General features: G+C 40.0%; 1 protein-coding gene across 1 annotated transcript in view; it reads right to left on the bottom strand.

The window, feature by feature from the left end:
- The window catches only part of PAPPA2 (pappalysin 2), a 315,881-nt gene that overhangs the window by 44,412 nt on the left and 259,319 nt on the right, over window positions 1–12,150 (bottom strand). The window lies entirely within an intron of this gene.

Genomic DNA, 12,150 nt, shown 5'->3' on the forward strand with positions numbered 1-12,150 from the left:
TCCAGAGTGGTGTCAGTGTGGTTAAAAAAAAGCATCCTCATGTTGAGGTTTGACAGAAAACAACAAAATTCTGTAAAGCAATTATCTTTCAATTAAAAAATATATAAAAATTTTAAAAAAGCATCCTCAGTACTAAAATGACTTTATTTTGGCTCTAGGCACAATATTGGTCCCACTTGTTTTGAAATTTTAATGTTGCAAGAAATTGTGAGATGGCTGTGTTGATCAGGAAGCACCATGGAGTTTTAAAGGCTGAGAAATAGAGCTTCATCAGAAGAGCCTTGAGCTAAAAGTGGATTTCGGGAATCCTAGATCACTAAATGTGAGTGCCCAAGAGAGGAGTGGAGGCCAAACAGCACTCTGCAAGTCATTAGCACCATGTATCCCCTCCCTGTGAGAAATGAAAGAGGGTCTACGCACTGCACATAGACGTTTAATGTGAAACCACCAGTGTGGGCAAACTTCGGAAGATAGTGAAGGACAGGGAATCCTGGCGTGCTGCAGTCCACAGGCTCACAGAGTCAGACATGACTTAGTGATTGAACAGCACAACACCCCAACACTGGGACTCAAATGGCACCAGCACTAACTGGTGAGAGTGTAAAAGTGTGTTCCTGTGTTCCTTTTAAAACACTGGTGACTCCCTCTAAATCCCAATGGCCATTTGCTAATGTGACTTTTAACAAACTCTTTGTGAATAATAACAACTCATGTTCATGGAGGTTTTTTCCCTTCTAATTTTTGCATTTTACACTTTCAAAAGATACGCTTCAGGAAAAGAGAAAGTCCCATGAGAAGTTTCAAAGAGAAAAAGAGATTCTCCCTATAACTGGCTACTCATCCACCCATTTGCGGACCTTCATATGCACATTTTAAATTCAGTACAACAGAAATTCAGGGAAATCATACAAAAAAAAATACACTGTGAGACATGAGTTTTACATTAAATAGACCTTTAGTAATTGAAAATTATACATTCTAGAATGCTAAGACTGGAGCAATCAGATTGAAGACATTTTCATATATTAACCTGCAGGTATATAAATATATACCTCACAGTCAGTTATGAAAATGGGAATCTGCAGTATTTTTCTGGAGTTATGTTACTATAAACTAAAAGTCCTGCTTCACAGTTTCCAAAGAGAGGAAATAAATACTATAAATCTTAAAAAAACCTTGATATTCAAAACTCTATACTATAATAATATAGAAGATGACTTTGCTTAACTTATCATTGTGCTAAAAAAAAAGGATTATTAAATGTATACAGTCATAACTTGATATCCACAGGGGATTGGTTCCAGGACCTCCACAGATATCAAAATTCAAGGATGCTCAAGTCCCTTATATAAAATGACATACTATTTGCATATAATACCCTATGTATACTTTAAATCACCTCTGGATTACTTATAATACCTAAAACAATGTAGATTCTATGAAAATAGTTGCCTGAAAGCAGCAAATTCAAGTATTTTTTTTATATCTTTCTGAGTTTTTTCTCAATGTTTTATCATTAGATAATGGTAATGGCAAAACATAATAATTTGAACAGCAAATACACGGCAACTCTATTCCTTCTTGTTCATTGAATTCACTAAGGACCCCCAGGTCGCACCCTAGTCAGTCAGTCATTCAAATCAAATGTACCAGTAGCTAGGGGCCAGAATCCCCAGGGAACACGAGAGCTCTGAAAATCCTTCGGTCCCCTCACTGCCTCAGAGAGCTCAGAGTCTATGGGGGAGGAGGCAGCTGGAAGTCCATCAACTTCTCTACACGAAAGGAAACTCAGCCTTAGCATCCTTGCATGATGACTATAGCTAGAACTTGCCAGAACCCTCTGACTGGATCAGTTTCTCTTATGCCCTTCATACCTTCTACTTCATCCATCACCTTCATAGGCCAGAGCACTGATCTTCTAAACTGAAAAATTCTAAACATATTTTGCAAAGGAAAAAAAAAAGGAAGGAAAAGAGTCTGTCTTTACTTTTAACTCTTTTTCCCCAGTGCTGTTTTCTGTTATTACTTCCAATTTATTTTTTACCTTTTTGTATTTTTTTTTGGCTGTGCCATGTGGCTTGTGGGATCTCAGTTCCCTGATCAGGGATTGAACCCAGGCTATAGCACTGAAAACCTGGAATCCTAACCATGGAACTCACCTACATCTTTGTATTTTTACATAATTTAATTTTATTACTATGTGATATATGTTCACTGTATAAAATATACACGGCATTAAAGGATACACATCTCCCTCCTACATCTGTTCCTCAACTACCCAATTTCTTCCATCCTATTTTTAGTTCTTGTTTATATCATTACAGAGATAGTCTATGAATATACATATGCATATTAAATTATTTCCTCACACAGGTTATAAAATACTGAAATTTTATTTAGTGCTTTATTTTATTACTGTTTGTCTGATTATCTTACTTGATTTCACTTCATAATGTTTCTTGGTGTTCTGTTCATTTTATGGTACACGGGATCCTGCATTCTATTGATTGTATATTATTCCATTTCATGGATTTACCCTAGTTTAATCACACTCATATTAATGGGTATTTAAGTTATTTTCAGTCTTTTGCTCTAACAAACAAGGCTTATGTATAAATCATTTCATACATGTGTAACCACATCTGTAGAATAAACTCATGATAGTGGAATTGACAATAGCCATTTCAATGATTTTTAAAATATTCTATGATTCAGTCTTAAGACTAATTCAGAGTGGCAACCTCTTTAATCTCTGTAAAAACCACATCAGTTTCTGGTACTTGTGTCACATGCTTTGTAGACTGCAAACCCTTGTGAATAGATGCCGGGAGCCAGCGTGAGGAACTCCGCCCATGACAAAGGTCATGAGGAAGGAGGCTCGACATACGCAAAGGCGGGATCGAGCCTGAGGAGTACCCCTGGAAATTCTACAGCATCTACCCCCAAAACTAGAGTCTGCCTACTTTACTACTTTGTGCTCTCACCTACACCTCTGACTTTATGGGGGGCTGTCCCCCACCACCTCTTTCGGAGAAGGAGTTAACTTAGAGCTGCAGTTAGTAATAATTCCTGGGCGTGATAGGAGTGTTTCAACCTACAAACTCCTCTGAAGGTTCTCTAGCCTGCCTGACAGGCTTGTCCGGCCACATGTGATTGTTCACAGCCTCCCAACCGTGAGAGGCACGAGATGCTGTAAACCTTCTAAAAACAGGTTCTTTAGAGAAGTTAGAAAACTATTAGTATAGTATAGTGGGCTGATTAGAAATTGTATTGGTGAAGGGTTTTTCATTTGTTGAGCCAATGTTTGCTGCTAAGTCTCACATCCCCTGCCCTTATACACATTAATGAATATATAGAAGAAATAAGTATTAACTTTTGATATTAATCACGTTAGACCTTAGGCTAAGCAAATTCTTTCCTTAATTAAAACCCACCACACCCTCACCCTATAGGAATGTAACTTTATCTGGTACCTTCGGAAGGTGGCATCTGTTTTAAGAATACTCACCCCTGGAGAAATAAGTGTTCTGGTTGACTGACCGCTGTCACAAGGAGAGGGTCATAAATTGTCAGCAGGCCCCCTGGCCAAAAGATGATGTAACACCCCTAAGACCTCTGTATACATTTGTATAAAGCACCTGACTTTAATAAAAGTCAGGACTGCTGTCCCCACGTGACTTTTGTATAACATCTCAGTGTATAAAAACAGACCCTGGAAAATGAAAAATGGGATCAGTTCCTCGAAAGACTGGTCTCCCCATGTTGTTCTTTCTCTCACCTTCTGGCTGAATTCCCATCTGAAACGTGGAGGCTCGTCAAGCCTACTAATTATGCCTGGGCTTCTAAGATCTGACCAGGGAGGCCTTAGTGTCTCCTCTCCTTCCGGAGAACGGGAGTATGCCTGAGGCCTACGTAGCTGACATAAATTCCTTGCCTTGGAATTTTATTAGCTTTCCACGTAAACCAAGTTATTCAGCCTCTTTTCTCCACTGAATTTTCCTCCTGAGCTGTCCTTATTTTATTACTCTTTATATCTCTAATTAACATTTAATTAAAGCTATCGTATCCTTATCGCCGAAGCCATCTCCCCTTCTAATTCCCTGGATCCCCTGGGGCTGGACCCCGGCAATTAGAGACTGTATCCAACTCATAACCTTATCTCAGTGACTTAGAGAGAGACAATGTTTTTTAAGTATTTGTCAACCACTAAATAGGATGCTGTATTTTTAGGATTTTTCTTTATCTTCTGGCCTATGAAAATCATTCATCTCATAAGAAAAGATCTGCATACAGAATTAATTGAATAACTACTTACTAATTAAAATTGGTGGAAAATTTCAAATGTTTTCCAGGTCCTACATTTTTATGTGCACATTTGTGGTGGTGAGCTGAAAGACGGATGTGAAACAGGAGGGAAGTTAGGGAGAAGCTGGCAGAGAAGGGCCAGCTCCTGGTGAGGTATGTTAAATTAACTAAACAAGAAGGTCATGCTAAGATGGCTCTAAATGCCATGGTGGCCTGTGGAAGTAAACCGGAATCTAAGCCCATCAATGCCTCAAGGTTATGAAATTGAAAACAAAGGACAACCAATTAGGCTTTACGCAATAACCAATCAATGATTTCCTTTCTTTTGCCTGTTCTCTATAATCAAATCTCTCCCCAACACCTCCTGGTGGAGTACTCCTAACCAGTTCCAGTTTGGCATTGTCTAATTCAAATTGAGATTTGTTCCTATAAACTCTTAAAACCTTTAATAATATGCCTCGGTTTGTCTTTTAACAGTTCAATATGATTTTCTTACTTCCTGGAATATTTTTTTGACAAATTATAATCCGATATATTATATTTGAAAAGTTATGGAGAATAATTGAAAAAATAACCCTCTGCCCAGCTTTATCAAATTATAACATTTCACTTTATGTGCTTCTGGAGTTTAAGTCATTAGAGGTTCAGTTAAAGTCGCCTATGTGTATCCCTCTAACATCATTTTCCTTCCTTTCTCCCTTCTGGTAACAACTATTCTGACATTTTAAATTATTATTTCTACACATTAGTATATGATTATATAGCTGTTACACTGTTAGCAATCCACTTCTCAGATGAGTCAATTGGGAACAACTGAGTGCCAAGGATTTGTTTTGAACTTTTCAAAAGGAAAAGATTCATGAGAAAACCAGTTTAAAGATTTTCTTTTGATTGAGCTACTTTAATTTTTTAAAAAAATCAAGGGAAAAGAAGAGAAGAGAGGAAGGAAGAACAAAGGGAGAGCAGATGGGAGAGAAGAAAAGAGGGTAGAGAGAGGGAGTGGGGGGAGAGAGAAGGAGACAGAGAGAGAGGGAAGGGAGGGAGGGAGGAGGGGAAGGGAAACTAGTTAGGGTTATTCAGAAGGTCATAGGGCTGTATGAAGGTTGTTGCATGTTTAAATGTGTTGCTGAAAGTCACAAGACTGATGGTTAGCCAACATTAAAGTCTAACAAAAAATTGCTCAATTGTTTTTTTTTTTTTTTTATCAGGAATAAGTTACTTAACAGAATGGGCAACTAATCACATCAGGCCACAAAGTTCTGCTCCTGCCCAGGTCTGTGATGGTTTCCTTATCATCAGTACTATATATGTATGCAGCCCTAAATAAAATACAGTGTTATTCTGAATATCTATTTGGACCATAGCACATTACCCTCCAGTAGGCTTTTGGTTCCTCTTCCCTCATCTTCCAAGACCCCCTTGTCTGTTCTCTAGAGAAGAGTAAATTGATGCTTGAGACTTACTCAAGCAGAGAGGGAACAATTCCATGCTTAAAACAGACGAACAAAGATCTTTGCATGACTCACATCTGAAGGATTTGTTCTCTCATGGTGTGTGGCAAGTGTCACTAGGGCTGTTACTCATAACTGCACCTCTCAAGAGGACCCTCGAGGTGAGGGGAGGGCAAGGATTAGGAGACAAGGGGACACCAGGAGGATGATACCAAATAGTAGGGAGCTATGCCACTGAAGGGTATTGTCTTTTTTTCTTCCTGCTTTTTCTTTCTCTTAAAACAGTTTGGTTTTATTTAAGATGTTATTAATCCTTCTGGGACCAACTTGGGAAAACAAAGTCAGAAATTATAAGATTTGTTTTGACTGAGCAATTCTGTTCATGAGCTGAGGAGTTGAGAGAGGAATTCCACACAGTGTTTAGAATTTTTGCAAACCTAATGAGTGTAGCCCCAGGAAAATCTCATTAACTTGGACTTCCTAATTATGATATACTAAATTATGATATATTAAATAATTCCTAATTATGATATACTGGAAAAAAGTATTATCCAATCTGAGAAAACTGAATTTATGAAACAAACCAATAGTGAAAATGAGCTGTTGTGATGGATTCTTTTGTATTTCAGAAAGAAACATTTTTTAAAAAAATTCATTTACGTGCAAACAATTGCCATACTATGTGTTTTTAAGAAAAACCTCTCCATGAAATCTGGTTCTCAAAAGACCACTTCTTTATAAGGTAAGTCAAAATGCCAATTTTCCTATTTTAGAAAGGAAAGTCACAAGATATAATTAAACATTCTCCAGACACAGTGGTCAAGGACAATAATAAAAAAATTAATCTTATTATTTTTTTGTCGCTCAGGGAAAGTCGGTCAGTCGTGTCTGACTCTTTGTGACCCCATGAACTATACAGTCCATGGAATTCTCCAGGCCAGAATACTGGAGTAGGTAGCCTTTCCCTTCTCCAGGGGATCTACCCAACTCAGGGATTGAACCCAGGTCTCCTGCATTGCAGGCAGATTCTTTACCAGCTGAGCCACAAGGGAAGCCCAAGAATACTGGAGTGGGTGTCTTTTTGGAAAAACCCAAAGGTTTGCCATGAGAAATGGCCCTGGAGGGGTGGGAGCCATTCTTTTTCCAGGTCTTTGGTTTCACACAGCAACTGCCTTCTGAGCAGCAAGTGAAATGAATCTTGCATTGAGGAGGAGGTCTAGAGATGAAGGTGGGGCTTCTCAGGTGGCATGAGTGATAGAGAACCCGCCCGCCAATGCAGGAGAGGTAAGAGACGCTGGTTCCATCCCTGGGTCAGGAAGATCCCCTGGAGGAGGACGTGGTAACCCACTCTACTATTCTTGCCTGGAGAATCCCGTGGACAGGGGAACCTGGTGGGCTACTGGTCTATAGGGTCGCAAAGCATCCAACATGACTGAAACAACTTGGCATGCACACATGGGGATGAAGGTAAGACATCATTCTTATCTCTAAGACTCTTGCTGCTGCTGCTGCTGCTGCTGCTAAGTTGCATCAGTCGTGTCCGCTGTGCGACCCCAGAGACGGCAGCCCACCAGGCTCCCCCGTCCCTGGGATTCTCCAGGCAAGAACACTGGAGTGGGTTGCCATTTCCTTCTCCAATGCATGAAAGTGAAAAGTGAAAGTGAAGTCACTCAGTCATGTCCGACTCTTCGTGACCCCATGGACTGCAGCCTACCAGGCTCTTCTGTCCATGGGATTCTCCAGGCAAGAGTACTGGAGTGGGTTGCCACTGCCTTCTCCCTCTAAGACTTACAGTTTGGTATTAGAGTGACAGAAAAGAGGAAGAAGAAGGGGAAAGGAAGAAGATAAAAAGCAGGGATGAGAAAAGCACACAGTGCTCTCAGTGGAAGTCCACGTGGAGCTTTTCCCATACCCTCAGCTCAGGCCCCCTAGATATGAGCGGTGACACTGAGTGCACAGTTGGCTGCTCCTGTCTGTCCCAGCTGCCAGATTCCACTGCTCAGTCACTTTAACTGGCAGGAATTTATTTGACAGCCAAGAAGCCTTTTTGTTTTATGTCCTCTCTTTCTGCAAGGTCTCTGCTGACGCCATCATTATAGAAAAGTCTATGTCTGCAGACGTAGTAGGTGAAGGAGGAAGACATTATTACAACAGCAAAGGCTCAGACAGCTCATTTGGAAATTTCAAATCCTTACTTCACGTTTCCTAAGCCACAATGCTCTTGAAACATTTAGATATAACAGAATAGTATATGTTCATCCTTACTCTCTTCTCAGACTCATAACCAAGCCATTAGACATTGCTTCTTTAGTCAGAGGTATTCCAATAGGAAGCACTGAATCGCCATTGTCTTCCCAGCCCCATTTGTAAAAGGCACAGAAAAAAAAAAAAAAAAGGCCTACATACATCAATCTGTACATACACACACACACTAACAAGCAGAGCATAGAACTTGTAGAATAATATTTCTCTTTCTTATAGATAGCTGGTGATATCTTTTCATAGGTGTAGGAAATTTCCAAAGGTGAGATTTGTACTAAGTGAACACAAATTCCATTTTTACATAATTCAAAACTATGTGCAAGAAACTGAAAAACATTGCAAAAGTGTTATTTTGAATTTTTATAGCAACCCTTTGAGAGGGTAACAGGCAGGAAGGGCAGAGATCCCCAAGTGGCAGAAGGAAATGAACTGCAAGTGGCAGAAGATTTTGTTTCTGTTTTTCCTTCTCTACACAAAATTAAGAGCCTTCTTTTAATTCTGTGTTGATGATACCTGGTTCAGCCTAGAGCTAACCAATGCGTTTTTCTTATGGAAATATTTTGCTTAAGCTATGTTAATGAAACTATGTATTTGCTTGGGAATCTGCCCTTTCTTCAAAATGGTTCTGCTTAAAGCTAGCTTTTTTTTTTTCATTTTTCAAACCTTGGGCTGATAATGGCTCAATAAACCAGTATTCATGTCAATCTTATTGGGGGCGGATGGATGACACACCTCGTGCTATCCTATCTCAAAAGTGCATATGATAGGAGAGGGGCCTGGTGAAATCCCTCAGCCTTGAGGTGTCTCTCTTATCTGCTTAGCAGCACCAAAAGACGCAAAGTTCAGTTCAGTTCAGTCGCTCAGTCGTGTCTGACTTTTTGAGACCCCATGAATCACAGCACACCAGGCCTCCCTGTCCATCACCGACTCCTGGTGTTCACCCAGACTCACGTCCATTGAGTCAGTGATGCCATCCAGCCATCTCATCCTCTGTCATCCCCTTCTCCTCCTGCCCCCAATCCCTCCCAGCATCAGAGTCTTTTCCAATGAGTCAACTCTTCGCATGAGGTGGCCAAAGTACTGGAGTTTCAGCTTTAGCATCATTCCTTCCAAAGAAATCCCAGGGCTGATCTCCTTCAGATTGGACTGGTTGGATCTCCTTGCAGTCCAAGGGACTCTCAAGAGTCTTCTCCAACACCACAGTTCAAAAGCATCAATTCTTCGGCGCTCAGCCTTCTTCACAGACGAACTCTCACATCCATACATGACCACAGGAAAAACCATAGCCTTGACTAGACGAACCTTTGTTGGCAAAGTAATGTCTCTGCTTTTGAATATGCTATCTAGGTTGGTCATAACTTTCCTTCCAAGGAGTAAGCGTCTTTTAATTTCATGGCTGCAGTCACCATCTGCAGTGATTTTGGAGCCCAGAAAAATAAAGTCTGACACTGTTTCCACTGTTTCCCCATCTATTTCCCATAAAGTGATGGGACCGGATGCCATGATCTTCATTTTCTGAATGTTGAGCTTTAAGCCAACTTTTTCACTCTCCACTTTCACTTTCATCAAGAGGCTTTTGAGTTCCTCTTCACTTTCTGCCATAAGGGTGGTGTCATCTGCATATCTGAGGTGATTGATATTTCTCCCGGCAATCTTGATTCCAGCTTGTGCTTCTTCCAGTCCAGTGTTTCTCATGATGTACTCTGCATATAAGTTAAATAAGCAGGGTGACAATATACAGCCTTGACGTACTCCTTTTCCTATTTGGAACCGGTTTGTTGTTCCATGTCCAGTTCTAACTGTTGCTTCTTGACCTGCATACAGATTTCTCAAGAGGCAGATCAGGTGGTCTGGTATTCCCATCTCTTTTAGAATTTTCCACAGTTTATTGTGATCCACACAGTCAAAGGCTTTGGCATAGTCAATAAAGTAGAAATAGATGTTTTTCTGGAACGCTCTTGCTTTTTCCATGATCCAGCGGGTGTTGGCAATTTGATCTCTGGTTCCTCTGCCTTTTCTAAAACCAGCTTGAACATCAGGAAGTTCATGGTTCACATATTGCTGAAGCCTGGCTTGGAGAATTTTGAGCATTACTTTACTAGCGTGTGAGATGAGTGCAATTGTGCAGTAGTTTGAGCATTCTTTAGCATTGCCCTTCTTTGGGATTGGAATGAAAACTGACCTTTTCCAGTCCTGTGGCCATTGCTGAGTTTTCCAAATTTGCTGGCATATTGAGTGCAGCACTTTCACAGCATCATCTTTCAGGATTTGAAATAGCTCAACTGGACTTCCATCACCTCCACTAGCTTTGTTCGTAGTGATGCTTTCTAAGGCCCACTTGACTTCACATTCCAGGATGTCTGGTTCTAGGTCAGTGACCACACCATCATGATTATCTGTGTCGTGAAGATCTTTTTTGTACAGTTCTTCTGTGTATTCTTGCCATCTCTTCTTAATATCTTCTGCTTCTGTTAGATCCATACCATTTCTGTCCTTTATCGAGCCCATCTTTGCATGAAATGTTCCCTTGGTATCTCTAATTTTCTTGAAGAGATCTCGTCTTTCCCATTCTGTTGTTTTCCTCTATTTCTTTGCACTGATGGTTGAAGAAGGCTTTCTTATCTCTTCTTGCTATTCTTTGGAACTCTGCATTCAGATGCTTATATCTTTCCTTTTCTCCTTTGCTTTTCACTTCTCTTCTTTTCACAGCTATTTGTAAGGCCTCCCCAGACAGCCATTTTGCTTTTTTGCATTTTTTTCCATGGGGATGGTCTTGATCCCTGTCTCTTGTACAATGTCACGAACCTCATTCCATAGTTCATCAGGCACTCTATCTATCAGATCTAGGCCCTTAAATCTATTTCTCACTTCAAAAACTAGCAAGGGGGCACTCTTTCTGTCCCCTTACGATATCTGTGTCAGAAGCTTTCCCTGTCTCTATTATACTTTAATAAAACTTTGCTACACAAAAAGCTCCAAGTAGTCAAGCCTTGTCTCTGACCCAGAATCGAAATCCTCTCCTCCAGAGGTCACGAATCCCAGCATAACACATGGCTTTCAGCAGCAACCTTTCACCTTCAAGACAGAATACCATCCCCATTCTTGCCGCTGAGCAGGAAGAGGCTCCAAGGGGTAAGTCAAATAGTATTTGAACCCAGGAGAGCCTCACTCTTCCTTTTATGACAGTTGCCACTTGGAGTTGTTTTTCATCAAAATTCCTTACTACCTAAGTTCTTGGAAATTCTTCCTTTAATGAAAAGTATATTATTCTAGGACTCAGGTGTCATTTTCAGGAGTAAAATCCAGCAGAATCCCCAAAGACAGGCAAACAAATTTTATAGGAACCTGAAAAGTTTACTTGATTGTTCTTTAAAAACAAACTCACAATAAGGAAAAGCAGTACTATAGGGAAATATCTCTCCAAATTATTTTGTTAGACTTCACGGGGAGGGAAGGAAAGTGTGGGAACAAGGAGGCTCTCATGGTTGTGACAAGGGACTTCTTTTCTATTTGATGGGCAAAGTAATCCAAATGTACACCAGACTACAGAAAACACGGTGATTCAGGGGAAATCACTGAACTTGAAGTCAGAAAAGTTGGTTGCACTGCTCTCTCCAATTCTTGAAAGCCATGCAACCTTGGACAGATCATCCGACAAGATCTAATTTGTCTGTGAAATAAGGATAATAAAATCTTTTTTCCCCTAGTTTATTGGTTTATGAGAAGATTCAAATGAAATTATAAATACCTAAAATATATATTTTATATATACAACTTTGCAGGCAATAAAGTGTTATCCAAATGTAAGACATCATTTTTATTATAAAGAATGAAATCATTGGAAGCAGACTAGAGAAAATGATGCAATTTAATCCACTGCTCTGTTGTCTTGCCAGATACCAGGTATTTGAAGTATGGGAGATAGCAGGGGTTTACATGTAATAGGAGATCATCATTTACTAAACAAATGAGCCAGGCTCCAAATAGGTGTGCTTTTACTTAAAACATTTATGTTGCCAGAATTTTATAATAGCAGTGTTTTGCGAAGTTTTACAACAGAATTACTTGGGGTGCCTGTTAAAAAATACATACCCCAAGGCACTGCGAGCCTCTCTGAAGAGGGGAAGACAGG

Source organism: Bos grunniens, chromosome 16 (assembly GCF_055505025.1).
Source record: "Bos grunniens cultivar Pamir isolate PY7600 chromosome 16, Bosgru_T2T1.0, whole genome shotgun sequence".
NCBI classification, from domain to species: domain Eukaryota; kingdom Metazoa; phylum Chordata; class Mammalia; order Artiodactyla; family Bovidae; genus Bos; species Bos grunniens.